At 34.4% G+C, this 16051-nt stretch overlaps 1 long non-coding RNA gene across 12 annotated transcripts in view; it reads left to right on the top strand.

Moving 5' to 3' along the window:
* The window catches only part of LOC131063806 (uncharacterized), a 54224-nt gene that overhangs the window by 31459 nt on the left and 6714 nt on the right, over positions 1-16051 (top strand). For all 12 annotated transcript variants that reach the window (XR_009111152.2, XR_009111150.2, XR_009111153.2 and 9 more), the window contains one exon: positions 1-16051. This exon is cut by the window's left edge and continues 22549 nt beyond it. This is a non-coding gene — a long non-coding RNA (uncharacterized LOC131063806).

Below are 16051 nucleotides of genomic sequence, written 5' to 3'. Positions count from 1 at the left end.
TAACTTCCTGTTGCACTAAATAAATGGGATCTATGCATGAGTCAATGCCAATTTGATAAGGCACAACATAAGATGAGGATGATTGAGATCGGATCTCAATGTGAGCAGTAGGAACATGAAGATAGGCGTTCGATCCAATGTAACATATAATACCTTTGATATACTCAAGCTCCTCTTTAGTATCGTCAATAAAGGGTATAAAATCTGCATGTGCAAGGGGAAGAAGACAATATGTTGCAGGTTTGGATATTTGGAGTGAATTTCCGATGATAATTGATCAACCATTGGTCAAGATTGTATAAAGAAGAATTCATGATATCTTTAAAGGCTATTAGTATTTTTTGTGCGAATGGAACTGTGCTTGTGAAGAGGTCAGTAGGAAACAAAGAATTTGAAGCTTTGATAGGAGTAATTGGAGATCAAAGAGCTCTATGATTTGACACAATTACAAACCCTTTGGTAAGATATGGTGCTATGGGTATAATGTTTACCTTCGAAACAAAGTAGTTCCTACAATTGCTATTTCAGTGTATGTTGCTTATCATATGGCTAAGACATGAATGAACTATGATTTGTGTTGAGCAATCTTGATTGATTAAGAATGATGGTTATCCTTTTCATTTCGGATCATTGATTGTATGCGTAGCTTTCTACTTTTTAAATTCATTACCAATGAAGGAGAATATTGCTTGGGATGAGAACTTACCCATAGGGAAGCAAATATGCCACTTGGATTTGTAAGGGTAATGGAACAAAAGTCCTAAATGTTTCTTAAGCATTTAACCATGAAGAGTTGATAGATTGGGTAGATGTGTTCGAAGGCCCTTTTGATGTGGAAGAAATTTATGACCCTTCGAGAGTAAATTTGGCATAGACAAAACTTAAAGGACGTGTTGCACTTTGGTGGAGGAATTGCATGTAGGAGCTCATATGACGCTCTAATACCATGTAGAAACCAATGATCAACTATAGGAGCCAAGAATCATCTGCAAGCAAAACACTTGTAGCAAAAAAGAGATCAAGCAAAGAATTTTGGCTTATTGCACAAAGAATGATTTAAGATATACTATTGGAGGTACAATTACAATGAATGAATGAATGAATCCTCATAAAAGATTAATGAAACCCTAGGTGCAAACCCTGATGTTAAAATTAGAACAAAAGCAAAATAACACCCTATTGCACTAAATCAATGCTATCTATGCATGAGTCAATGCCAATTTGATAAGGCACAACATAGGAATAGGATGATTGAGATTGGATCTCAATGTGAGGAGTAGGAATAGGGAAATAGGTGTTCGATCCAATAGAATATGCAGTACCTTTGATATACTCAAGCTCCTGTTCAGTATCATCATCAAAGGGTATGAAATGTGCACATGCAAGGGGAGGAAGACAATATGTTGCATGTTTGGATATTTTTAGTGAATTTGGGACGATAATTCATGAAGAATTGATCAAGATTGTATAGAGAAGAAATTATGATAGCTTTAAAGGCTACTACAAACCCACTGGTAAGATATGCTGCTATGGGTATAATATTTAGCTTCTGAACAAAGAAGGTTCTACAATTGCCAATGAAGGAGAATATTGCTCAGGGTGAGAACTTACGCATAGGGAAGCAAAAATGCCACTTGGATTTGTAAGGGTAATCTAACATAAGTCCCAATTTTTTCTTAATCATTTAGCAATGAATAGTTGATAGATTGGGTAGATGTGTTGGAAGGCCATTTTGATATGGAAGAAACTTATGACCCATCGAGAGTAAATTTGGCATAGACAAAACTCAAAGGACATGTTGTAGTTTGGTGGAGGAATTACACAAGTAGGAGTTGATATTACATTCTAATACCATGTAGAAGCCAATGATCAACTATAGGATCCAAGAATCATCTGCAATCAAAACTCGTGTCACACAAAAGATATCAAGCAAAGATTGTATGCTACATAACAACCAAAGAATTTTGGATTATTGCACAAAGAATGATTTAAGATATGATATTGAAGGTACAATTACAATGAATGACTGAATCCTTATAAAAGATCAATGCAACCGTAGGTGCAAACGCTGATGTTAAAATTAGAACTAGAGCAAAATCGCGCCCTGTTGCACTAAATCAATGGGATCTATGCATGAGTCGATGCCAATTTGATAGGCACAACATAAGATGAGGATGATTGAGATGGGATCTCAATGTGAGGAGTAGGAACATGTAGATAGGCGTTCGATCCAACGGAACATATAATACCTTGATATACTCAAGCTCCTATTTAGTATCGCCATTAAAGGCTATGAAATCTGCATGTGCAAGGGGAAGAAGACAATATGTTGCAGGTTTGGATATTTGGAGTGAATTTCCGATGATAATTGATGAAGAATTGGTCAAGATTGTATAGTGAAGAATTCATGATAGCTTTAATGGCTATTACTGATTTTTGTTCGAATGGAACGGTGCGTGTGAAGAGGTCAGTAGGAAACAAAGAAATTTAAGCTTTGATAGGCCTAATTGGAGATCAAAGAGCTCTATAAATTGACAACATTAGAAACCCTCTGATAAGATATGTTGCTATGGGTATAATATTTACCTTCGTAACAAAGAAGGTTCTACAATTTCTATTTCAGTGTATGTTGCTTATCATATGGCTAAGACATGAATGAACTATAATTTGTGCCGAGCAATCTTGATTGACTAAGAATGATGGTTATCCTTTTCATTTGGGATCATTTATTGTATACCTAGCTTTCTACTTTTTAAATTCATTACCAATGGAGGAGAATATTGCTCGGGAGGACAACTTACCCATAGGGAAGCAAAAATGCCACTTTTATTTGCAAGGGAAATGGAACAAAAGTCGCAGTTTTTTCTTAAGCATTTAACCATGAAGAGCAGATAGATTGGGTAGATGTGTTGGAAGGCCATTTTGATGTGGAAGAAATTTATGACCCATCGAGAGTAAATTTGGCATAGACAAAACTCAAAGGACTTGTTGCACTTTGGTGGAGGAATTGCATGTAGGAGCTGATATTATGTTCTAATGCCATGTAGAAGCCAATGATCAACTATAAGATCCAAGAATCATCTCCAAGCAAAACACCTGTCGCACAAAAGAGATCAAGCAAAGATTGTATGCTACATAAGAACGAATGAATTTTGGATTATTGCACAAAGAATGATTTCAGATATAATATTGGAGGTACAATTACAGTGAATGAATGAATCCTTGTAAAAGATGAATGAAACCCCAGGTGCAAACCCTGATGTTAAAATTAGAACTATAGCAAAATAACGTCCTGTTGCACTAAATAAATGGGATCCATGCATGAGTCAATGCGAATTTGATAAGGCACAACATAAGATGAGGATGATTGAGGTCGGATCTCAATGTGAGGAGTCTGAACACGAAGATAGGCGTTCGATCCAACGGAACATATAATACCTTTGATATACTCAATCGCCTGTTTAGTATTGTCATCAAAGGGTATAAAATCTGCATGTGCAAGAGGAAGAAGACAATATGTTGCAGGTTTGGATATTTGGAGTGAATTTCCGATGATAATTGATGAATCATTGGTCAAGATTGTATAAAGAAGAATTCATGATATCTTTAAAAAGGCTATTACAGGTTTTTGTTCGTATGGAACCATGCCTGTGAAGAGGTCAGTAGGAAAGAAAGAAGTTTAATCTTTGACAGGCGTAATTGGACATCAAAGAGCTCTATGAATTGACACCATTACAAACCCTCTGGTAAGATATGCTGCTATGGGTATAATATTTACCTTCGAAACAAAGAAGTTTCTACAATTGCTATTTCAGTGTATGTTGGTTATCATATGGCTAAGACATGAATGAACTATGATTTGTGTTGAGCAATCTTGATTCACTAAGAATGATGGTTATCCTTTTCATTTCGGATCATTGATTGTATGCCTAGCTTTCTACTTTTTAAATTCATTACCAATGAAGGAGAATATTGCTTGGGACGAGAACTTACCCATAAGGAAGCAAAAATGCCACTTGGATTTGTAAGGTTAATGGAATAGCAGTCCCAAATTTTTCTTGATCATTTAACCATGAATAGCTGATAGATTGGGTAGATGTGTTAGAAGATCATTTTGATGTGGCAGAAATTTATGACCCATCGAGAGTAAATTTGGCATAGACAAAACTCAAAGGATATGTTGTACTTTGGTGGAGGAATTGCATGTAGGAGCTGATATTACGTTCTAATACCATGTAGAAGCCAATGATCAACAATAGGATCCAAGAATCATTTGCAAGCAAAACACCTGTCGCACAAAAGAGATCAAGCAAAGATTGTATGCTACATAACAACCAAAGAATTTAGGATTATTGCACAAAGAATGATTTAAGATATAATATTGAAAGTACAATCATAATGAATGACTGAATCCTTATAAAAGATGAATGAAACTCTAGGTGCAAACCCCGATGTTAAAATTAGAACTAAAGCAAAATAACGCCTTGTTGCACTAAATCAATGGGATCTATGCATGAGTCAATACCAATTTTATAAGGCACAACATAAGATGAGGATAATTGAGATGGTATCTCAATGTGAGGAGTAGAAATCTGCATGTACAAGGGCAAGAAAACAATAAGCTGCAAGTTTGGATATTTGGACTGAATTTCCGATGATAATTAATGAAGAATTGGTCAAGATTGTATAGTGAAGAATTCATGATAGCTTTAATGGCTATTACTGGATTTTGTTCAGATGGAACCGTGCCTGTGAAGAAGTCAGTAGGAAACAAAGAAGGTTCTACAATTGCTATTTCAGTGTATGTAGGTTATCATATGGCTAAGACATGAATGAACTATGATTTGTGCTGAGCAATCTTGATTCACTAAGAATGATGGTTATCCTTTTCATTTTGGATCATTGATTGTATGCCTAGCTTTCTACTTTTTAAATTCATTACCAATGAAGGAGAATATTGCTTGGGATGAGAACTTACCCATAGCAAAGCAAAAATGCCACTTGGATTTTTTAAGGGTAATGGAACAGAAGTCCGTAATTTTTCTTAAGCACTTAACCATGAAGAGTTGATAGATTGGGTAAGTGTATTGGAAGGCCATCTTGATGTGGAAGAAATTTATGACCCTTCCAGAGTAAATTTGGCATAGACAAAACTCAAAGGACATGTTGCACTTTGGTGGAGGAATTGCATGTAGGAGCTGATATTATGCTCTAATACCATGTAGAAGCCAATGATCAACTACAAGAACCAAGAATCATCTGCAAGCAAAACAACTGTCACACGAAAGAGATCAAGGAAAGATAGTATGCTTCATAACAACCAAAGAACTCTGGATTATTGCACAAAGAATGATTTAAGATATAATATTGGAGGTACAATTACAATGAATGAATGAATCCTTATAAAAGATGAATGAAACCCTAGGTGCAAACCCTGATGTTAAGTTAGACCTAAAGCAAAATGATGCCTTGTTGCAATAAATCAATGTGATCTATGCATGAGTCAATGCCAATTTGATAAGGCACAACATAAGATGAGGATGATTGAGATGGGATCTCAATGTGAGGATTAGGAACAGGAAGATAGGTGTTCGATCCAACGGAACATGCAATACCTCTGATATACTCAAGCTCCTCTTTAGTATCGTCATCAAAGAGTATGAAATCTGCATGTGCAAGGGGAAGAAGACAATATGTCGAAGGTTTGGATATTTGGAGTTAATTTCTGACGATAATTGATGAAGAATTGTTCAAGATTGTATAAAGAAGAAATTATCATAGCTTTAAAGGCTATTACTGGTTTTTGTTTGGATGGAGCCGTGCCTGTGAAGAGGTCAGTAGGAAACAAAGAAGTTTAAGCTTTGATAGCTGTAATTGGAGAGCAAAGAGCTCTATGAATTGACACCATTACAAACCCTATGGTAAGATATGCTGCTATTGGTATGATATTTACCTTCGCAACAAAGAAGGTTCTACAATTGCTTTTTCAGTGTATGTTGTTTATCATATTGCTAAGACATGAATTACCTATGATTTTTGCTGAGCAATATGACCTATGATTTGTGCTGAGCAAACTTGATAGACAAAGAATGATGGTTATCGTTTTCATTTCGGATCATTTATTGTATGCCTAGCTCTCTACTATTTATATTCATTACCAATGAAGGAGAATATTGCTCGTGATGAGAACTTACCCATAGGGAAGCGAAAATGCCACTTGGATTTATAAGGGTAATGGAACAAAAGTCCCAATTTTTTCTTAATCATTTAACCATCAATATTTAATAGACTGGGTAGATGTGTTGGAAGGCCATTTTGATGTGGAAGAAATTTATGATCCATCGAGTGTAAATTTGGTATACATAAAACTCAAAGGACATGTTGCACTTTGGTGAAGGAATTACATGTAGGAATTGATATTACGTTCTAATACCCTGTAGAAGCCAATGATCTACTATAGGATCCAAGAAGTATGTGCAAGCAAAACACCTGTCGCACAAAAGAGATCAAGCAAAGATTGCATGCTACATAAGAACGAAATAATTTTGGATTATTGCACAAAGAATGATTTAAGATATAATATTGAGGGTACAATTACAATGAATGACCGAATCCTTATAAAAGATGAATGAAACCCTATGTGCAAACCTTGATGTTAAAATTAGAACTAAAGCAAAATAACGCCTTGTTGCACTAAATCAATAGGATCTTAGCATGAGTCAATGTCAATTTGATAAGGCACAACATAAGATGAGGATGATTGAGATGGGATCTCAATGTGAGGAGTAGGAACACGAAGATAGGCGTTTGTTCCAACAAAACATATAATACCTTTGATATACTCAAGCTCCTCTTTAGTATCGTCATCAAAGGGTATGAAATATGCATGTGCAAGGGGAAGAAGACAATATGATGCAGGTTTGGATATTTGGAGTGAATTTGCGATGATAATTGATGCAGAATTGGTCGAGATTTTATAAAGAAGAATTCATGATAGCTTTAATGGCTATTATTGGTTTTTGTTCGGATGGAACCGTGCCTGTGAAGAGGTCAGTAGGAACCAAAGAAGTTTAAGCTTTGATAGGCGTAACTAGAAATCAAAGAGTTCTATAAATTGACACCATTACAAACCCTCTGGTAAGATATGTTGCTATGGGTATAATATTTATCTTAGAAACAAAGAAGGTTCTACAATTGTTATTTTAGTGTATGTTGCTTATCATATGGCTAAGACATGAATGAACTATAATTTGTGCTAAGCAATCTTGATTGACTAAAAATGATGGTTATCCTTTTCATTCGGGATCATTTATTGTATGCCTAGCTTTATACTTTTTAAATTCATTACCAATGAAGGAGAATATTGCTCAGGATGAGAACTTAGCCATAGCAAAGCAAAAATGCCACTTGGATTTGTAAGGGTAATGGAACAAAAGTCCCAATTTTTTCTTAAGCATTTAACCATGAAGAGTTGATAGATTGGGTAGATGTGTTGGAAGGCCATTTTGATGTGGAAGAAATTTATGACCCATCGAGAGTAAATTTGGCATAGACAAAACTTAAAGGACATGTTGCACTTTGGTGGAGGAATTGCATGTAGGAGCTGATATTATGTTCTAATACTATGTAGAAGCCAATGATCAATTGTAAGATCCAAGAATCATCTGCAAGCAAAACACCTGTCACATAAAAGAGAACAAGCAAAGATTGTATGTTGCATAAGAACGAAAGAATTTTGGATTATTGCACAAAGAATGATTTAAGATATAATATTGGAGGTACAATTACAATGAATGAATGAATCCTTGTAAAGATGAATGAAACCCTAGGTGCCAACCCTGATGTTAAAATTAGAACTAAAGCAAAATAACGCCCTATTGCACTAAATCAATGGGATCTATAAATGAGTCAATGCGAATTTGATAAGGCACAACATAAGATGAGGATGCTTGAGATGGGATCTCAATGTGGGGAGTAGGAACACGAAGATGGGCGTTCGATGCAATGGAACATATAATACCTTTGATATACTCAAGCTTCTCTTTCGTATTGTCATCAAAGGGTATAAAATCTGCATGTGCAAGGGGAAGAAGACAACATGTTGCAGGTTTGGATATTTGGAGTGAATTTTCGATGATAATTGATGAATCATTGGTCAAGATTGTATAAAGAAGAATTCATGATTATCTTTAATGGCTATTATTGGTTTTTGTTCGGATGGAACCGTGCTTGTGAAGAGGTCAGTAGGAAACAAAGAAGTTAAAGTTTTGACAGGCATAATTGGAGATCAAAAAGCTCTATGAATTAACACCATTACAAACCCTCTAGTAAGATATGTTGTTATGGGTATAATATTTACCTTCGCAACAAAGAAGGTTCTACAATTGCTATTTCAGTGAATGTTGCTCATCATATGGCTAATACATGAATGAACTATGATTTGTGTTGAGCAATCTTGATTGACTAAGAATGATGGTTATCCTTTTCATTTCGGATCATTGATTGTATGCCTAGCTTTCTACTTTTTAAATTCATTACCAATGAAGGAGAATATTGCTTGGGATGAGAACTTACCCATAGGGAAGCGAATATGCCACTTGGATTTGTAAGGGTAATGGAACAAAAGTCCTAAATGTTTCTTAAGTATTTGACAATGAAGAGTTGATAGATTGGGTAGATGTGTTGGAAGGCCCTTTTGATGTGGAAGAAATTTATGACCCATCGAGAGTAAATTTGGCATAGACAAAACTCGAAGGACATGTTGCACTTCGAATGATATGTTGTTGAGCAATCCTGATTGACTAAGAATGATGGTTATCTTTTTCATTTTGGATCATTTATTGTATGCCTAGCTTTATACTTTTTAAATTCATTACCAATGAAGGAGAATGTTGCTTGGGATGAGAAGTTACCCATAGGGAAGCAAAAATGCGAGTTGGATTTGGAAGGGTAATGGAAGAGATTCCCAAATTTTTCTTAATCATTTAACCATGAATAACTGATGGATTGGGTAGATGTGTTGGAAGGCGATGTGGAAGAAATTTATGACCCATCAAGAGTAAATTTGGCATAGACAAAACTCAAAGGACATGTTGCACTTTGGTAGAGGAATTGCATGTAGGAGCTGATATTACCCTCTAATACCATGTAGAAGCCAATGATCAACTATAGGAGCGAAGAATCATTTGCAAGAAAAACACTTGTCGAACAAAAGAGATCAAGCAAAGATTGTATGCTACAAAGAATTTTGGATTATTGCACAAAGAATGATTTAAGATATAATATTGGAGGTACAATTGCAATGAATGAATGAATCCTTATAAAAGATGAATGAAACCCTGATGTTAAAATTAGAACTAAAGCAAAATAACGCCCTATTGCACTAAATCAATGGGATCTATGCATGAGTCAATGCCAATTTGATAAGGCACAACATAAGATGAGGATGACTGAGATGGGATCTGGATGTTAGAAGGCCATCTTGATGTGGAAGAAATTTGTGATCAATCGAGAGTAAATTTGGCATAGGCAAAACTCAAAGGACATGTTGCACTTTGATGGAGGAATTGCGTGTAGGAGCTGATATTATGCTCTAACACCTTGTAGAAGCCAATGATCAAACTATAGGAAGGCAAGAATCATCTGCAAGCAAAACACCTGTCGAACAAAAGAGATCAAGTAAAGATTGTATGCTACATAACAACCAAAGAATTTTTGATTATTGCACAAAGGATGATTTAAGATATAATATTGGAAGTACAATTACAATGAATAAATGAATCCTTATAAAAGATGAATAAAACCCTAGGTGCAAACCTTGATGTTAAAATTAGAACTAAAGAAAAATAACGCCTTGGTGCACTAAATCAATGGGATCTATGCATGAGTCAATGCCAATATGATAAGGCACAACATAAGATGAGGATGATTGAGATGGGATCTCAATGTGAGGAGTAGGAACATGAATATAGGTGTTCGATCCAACAGAACATGCAATACCTTTGACATACTCAAGCTCCCATTTAGTATCGTGATCAAAGGGTATGAAATCTGTATGTGCAAGGGGAAGAAGACAACATGTTGCAGGTTTGGATATTTGGAGTGAATTTCTGATGATAATTGATGAAGAATTGGTCAAGATTGTATCGAGAAGAATTCACGATAGCTTTAAAGGCTATTACTGGTTTTTTGTTCGGATGGAACTGTTCCTGTGAATAGGTCAGTATGAACTAAGAAGTTTAAGCTTTGATAGGCCTAATTTGAGATCAAAGAGGTCTATGAATTGACACCATTACAAACCCTCTGGTAAGATATTTTGCTATGGCTATAATATTTACAAACAAAGAAGGTTCTACAATTGCTATTTCAGTGTATGTTGCTTATCATATGGCTAAGACATGAATGAAAAATGATTTGTGTTGAGCAATCTTTGATTGACTAAGAATGATAGTTATCCTTTTCATTTCGGATCATTGATTGTATGCCTAGCTTTCTACTTTTTAAATTCATTACCAATGAAGGAGAATATTGCCTGGGATGAGAACTTATGCATTGGGAAGCAAAAATGGCACTTGGATTTGTAAGGGAAATGGAACGTAAGTCCCAAATTTTTCTTAAGCATTTAACCATGAAGAGGTGATAGATTGGGTAGGTGTGTTGGAAGGCCATTTTGATGTGGAAGAAATTTATGACCTATCGAGAGTAAATTTGGCATAGACAAAACTCAAAGGACATGTTGCACTTTGGAGGAGGAACTGCATGTAGGAGCTGATATTACGCTCTAATACCATGTAGAAGCCAATGATCAACTATAGGAGTTGAGAATCATTTGCAAGGAAAACACTTGTTGCACAAAAGAGATCAAGCAAAGATTTAATGCTACATAAAAAGTAAAGAATTTTGGATTATTGCACAAAGAATGATTTAAGATATAGTATTGGAGGTACAATTACTATGAATGAATGAATCCTTATAAAAGATGAATGAAACCCTGATGTTAAAATTAGAACTAACGCAAAATAACGCCCTGTTGCACTAAATCAATGGGATCTATGCATTAGTCAATGCCAATTTGATAAGGCACAACATAAGATGTGGATGATTGAAATGGGATCTCTATGTGAGGAATAGGAACAGGAAGATAGGTGTTCGATTCAACGGAACATGCAATACCTTGGATATACTCAAGCTCTTGTTTAGTATCGTCATCAAAGGGTATGAAATCTGTATGTGCAAGTGGAACAAGACAATATGACCTATCGAGAGTAAATTTGGCTTAGACAAAACTCAAAGGACTTTTTTGCACTTTGGTGGAGGAATTGCATGTAGGAGTTGATATTACGCTCTAATACCATAAAGAAGCCAATGATCAACTATAGGAGCCAAGAATCATCTGCAAGGAAAATACCTGTCGCACAAAAGAGATCAAGCAAAGATTGTATGCTACATAAAAACTAAAGAATTTGGGATTATTGCACAAAGAATGATTTAATGTATAATATTGGAGGTACAATTACAATGAATGAATGAATCCTTATAAAAGATGAATGAAACCCTAGGTGCAAACCCTGATGTTAAAATTAGAAGTAAAGGAAAATAACCCCCTTTTGCACTAAATAAACTAGATCTATGCATGAGTCAATGCCAATTTGACAAGGCACAACATAAGATGAGGATGATTGATATGGGATCTGAATGCGAGGAATAGGAACAGGAAGATAGGTGTTCGATCCAAGGGAACATGCAATACCCTTGATATACTAAACCTCCTCTTTAGTATCATCATGAAAGGGTATGAAATCTGCATGTGCAAGTGGAAGAAGACAATATGTTGCATGTTTGGATATTTGGAGTGAATTTCCGATGATAATTGATGAAGAATTGGTCAAGATTGTATAAAGAAGAATTCATGATAGGTTTAATGGCTATTACTAGTTTTTGTTCTAATGGAACTGTGCCTGTGAAGAGGTCAGTAGGAAACAAAGTAGTTTAAGCTTTGATAGGCGTAATTGGAGATCAAAGAGATCAATGAATTGACACCTTTACATACACTCTGGTAAGATATTTTGTTATGGGTAAAATATTTACCTTCGAAACAAAGAAGGTTCTACAATTGCTATTTCAGTTTATGTTGCTTATCATATGGCTAAGACATGAATGAACTATGATTTGTGTTGAGCAATCTTGATTGACTAAGAATGATGGTTATTCTTTTCATTTCCGATCATTGATTGTATGCCTAGCTTTCTACTTTTTAAATTCATTATCAATGAAGGAGAATATTGCTTGGGATGAGAACTTACCCATAGGGAAGCAAAAATGCCACTTGGATTTGTAAGGGTAATTTAACAAAAGTCCCAAATTTTTCTTGAGCATTTAACCATGAAGCGTTGATAGATTTGGTGGGTGTGTTGGAAGGCCTTTTTGATGTGGAAGAACCTTATGACCCATCGAGAGTAAATTTGGCATAGACAAAAACTCAAAGGACATGTTGCACTTTGGTGGAGGAATTGCATGTAGGAGCTGATATTATGCTCTAATACCATGTAGAAGCCAATGATCAACTATAGGAGCCAAGAATCTTCTGCAAGCAAAACACCTGTCGCACAAAAGAGATCAAGCAAAGATTGTATGCTACATAACATCCAAAGAATTTTGGATTATTGCACAAACAATGATTTAAGATATAATATTGGAGGTACAGTTACAATGAATGAATGAATCCTTATAAAAGATGAATGAAACTCTATGTGCAAACTCTGATGTTAAAATTAGAACTAAAGCAAAATAACGCCTTTTTGCACTAAATCAATGGGATTTATTCATGAGTCAATGCCAATTTGAGAAGGCACAATATAAGATGAGGATGATTGAGATGGGATGTCAATGTGAGGAGTATTAACATGAAGATAGGCGTTCGATCCAACGGAAAATGCAATAGCTTTGATATTATCAAGCTCCTCTTTAGTATCGTCATCAAAGGGTATGAAATCTGCAGGTGCAAGGGGAAAATGCAATAGCTTTGATATTATCAAGCTCCTCTTTAGTATCGTCATCAAAGGGTATGAAATCTGCAGGTGCAAGGGGAAGAAGACAATAAATATGTTGCAGATTTGGATATATGGAATGAATTTCTGATGATAATTGATGAGGAATTGTTCAAGTTTGTATCAAGAAGAATTCATGATTGCTTTAAAGGCTATTACTTGTTTTTGTTCGGATGGAACTGTTCTTGGGAAGAGGTTAGTAGGAAACAAAGAATTTTAAGGTTTGATAGGCGTAATTGGAGATCAAAGAGCTCTATTAATTGACACCATTACAATCCCTCTGGTAAGATATGTTGCTATGGGTATAATATTTACCTTCAAAAAAAAGAAGATTCTACAATTGCTATTTTAGTGTATGTTGCTTATCATATGGCTAAGACATGAATGAACTGTGATTTGTGTTGAGCAATCTTGAGTGACTAAGAATGATGGTTATCCTTTTCATTTCGGATCATTGATTGTATGCCTAGCTTTCTACTTTTTAAATTCATTTACCAATGAAGGAGAATATTGCTTGGGATGAGAACTTACCCATAGGGAAGCAAAAATGCCACTTGGATTTGTAAGGGTAATGGAACAAAAGTCCAATTTTTTTTTTTTTCTTAAGCATTTAATCATGAAGAGATGATAGATTTTGTAGGTGTGTTGAAGGCCATTTTGATGTGGAAGAAATTTATGGCCCATCGAGAGTAAATTTGGCATAGACAAAACTCAAAGGACATGTTGCACTTTGGTGGAGGAATTGCATGTAGGAGCTGATATTATGCTCTAATACCATGTAGAAGCTAATGATCAACTATACGAGCCAAGAATCATCTGCAAGCAAAACACCTGTCGCACAAAAGTGTCGCACAAAAGAGATCAAGCAAAGATTGTATGCTACATAACAACCAAAGAATTTTGGCTTATTGCACAAAGAATGATTTAAGATATAATATCGAAGGTACAATTACAATGAATGAATGAATCCTTATAAAAGATAAATGAAAGCCTAGGTGCAAATCCTAATGTTAAAATTAGTACTAAAGCAAAATAACATTCTATTGCACTAAATCAATGGGATCTATGCATGAGTCAATGCCAATTTGATAAGGCACAACATAAGATGAAGATGATTTAGATGGGATCTCGATGTGAGGAGTAGGAACATGAAGATAGGCGTTCGATCCAACGGAACATGCAATACCTTTGATATACTCAAGCTCCTCTTTATTATCGTCATCAAAGGGTATGAAATCTGTATGTGCAAGGGGAAGAAGACAATATGTTGCAGGATCCTTCGGGAATGGAGAGAGATGAGGGTCTCCGAAGATCTCCCAAAGGCAAATCCAAAGTATGTAGTATGTAGCACACATAGTGTCAAAATCAACACTAGAACCAATCACACCTACAACATGGTATATGAGATTACCTCAAGCTGATTGAAGTATGAGTCTATACAAGTAAGGCAACATATCTAGCCACCTTAGATGTGTTAGAATGTCATGTCCCCAAGACTCTTAATTGCACTTAGGTAGGCAAACAATTGAAGGATGAACAAAAAAACAAAAGAGATACATGGTTGTATATGTTATAGTGATTTTTTAAAAATGTGAACAAGGTTAAGTTTCAGACAATCATTGCTGTATTATGACATAGTAAACATAAATGATAAAAGACAATGTACATACTACCATCTAACATTATTTTTTTAAACATTACAAATATAGAGCAAAATAAAAGAATGTATTGACATCTATTTGATTTAGACACAAGATGCTGGCATATATTATAGCGATTTTATTAAATTTGAAGGTGGTTAGGTTTTAGACAATCATTGTTGTATTATGACATAGTTAACATAAGTAATAAAAGACAGTTTCTAACATTATTTTTTTAATATCATAAAATATAAAGTAAAATAAAATGATGTATGCATTGTTGAACTTATTTTGAGATGTATTTGAGTTACACACATGATGCTCATAGATTTTATGGTGATTTATTTTTATTGTGAACAAGGTTAAATTTTTTAATAATCATTGTTGTATTATGACATTGTTAACATAAGTAATAGAAGACAGTGTACATTCTACCGTCTTAACATTTTTTTTTATAATATTATAAAATTAAAGTGAAATAAAAGGATAAATGCAATGTTGAAACTTATTTTGAGATATATTTAAGTTATACACACAGTGCTCATAAATGTTATGGTGATTTATGTTTAACGTGAACAAGGTTAATTTTTAAGATGTATGCATTGTTGAAAACTTATTTTGAGATGTATTTGAGTTACACATGATGTTCATAGATATTATGGTGATTTATTTTAAATGTGAACAAGGTTAATTTTTAGTCAATCATTGTTGTATTATGACATTGTTAACATTAACATACGTAATAGTAGAAGACAGTGTACATATTACCATCTAACTTTATTTTTTGGTATTACAAAACATAGAGAAAAGTAAAATAATGTGTACATTGCTTGAAATTCATATTCATATTTATTTGATTTATAGAAAATGCTCATAAATGTTATAGAATGATCTTAAATTAGTTCCTTTACTTCACAAGTAATTGATATGTTCACTATGCAATTATAGAATATTGAATTTGATGTTAATTATGATATTAATGTAATTTATTTTGCCATTGAAAATTACTTATTGTATGATATCACTATTTCACATATTGACCCTTCCTTTTTGATTATTATTTATCTTAATCAATTGTGGAATGACAATGGTTATGTTAGGAAATGCTGTAATTTACTAATTCTATGCATTAAGTAGAAATTATTTTACTAATTAATTTAAATTCAAATAATGGTGAGAAATGATATTGAAACTAATTTTAGACCAATGAATCTTACTAATGCATTTTTGTGTCGCTTGATGAGGATACAATTGTGAGTGGAGCACGTACTTCATGAAGTCTTCAAATAGCTTTAAAGGGAGTGATAACTAAACTTCTATATCAAGAGGAAGGAATGCTAATTGGACTTCAAGAAAGTACAGGTG

Source organism: Cryptomeria japonica, chromosome 8 (assembly GCF_030272615.1).
Source record: "Cryptomeria japonica chromosome 8, Sugi_1.0, whole genome shotgun sequence".
NCBI classification, from domain to species: Eukaryota; Viridiplantae; Streptophyta; class Pinopsida; order Cupressales; family Cupressaceae; genus Cryptomeria; species Cryptomeria japonica.
Note: the sequence above shows the minus strand (reverse complement) of the source record. Positions and strands in the feature narration are given on the sequence as shown.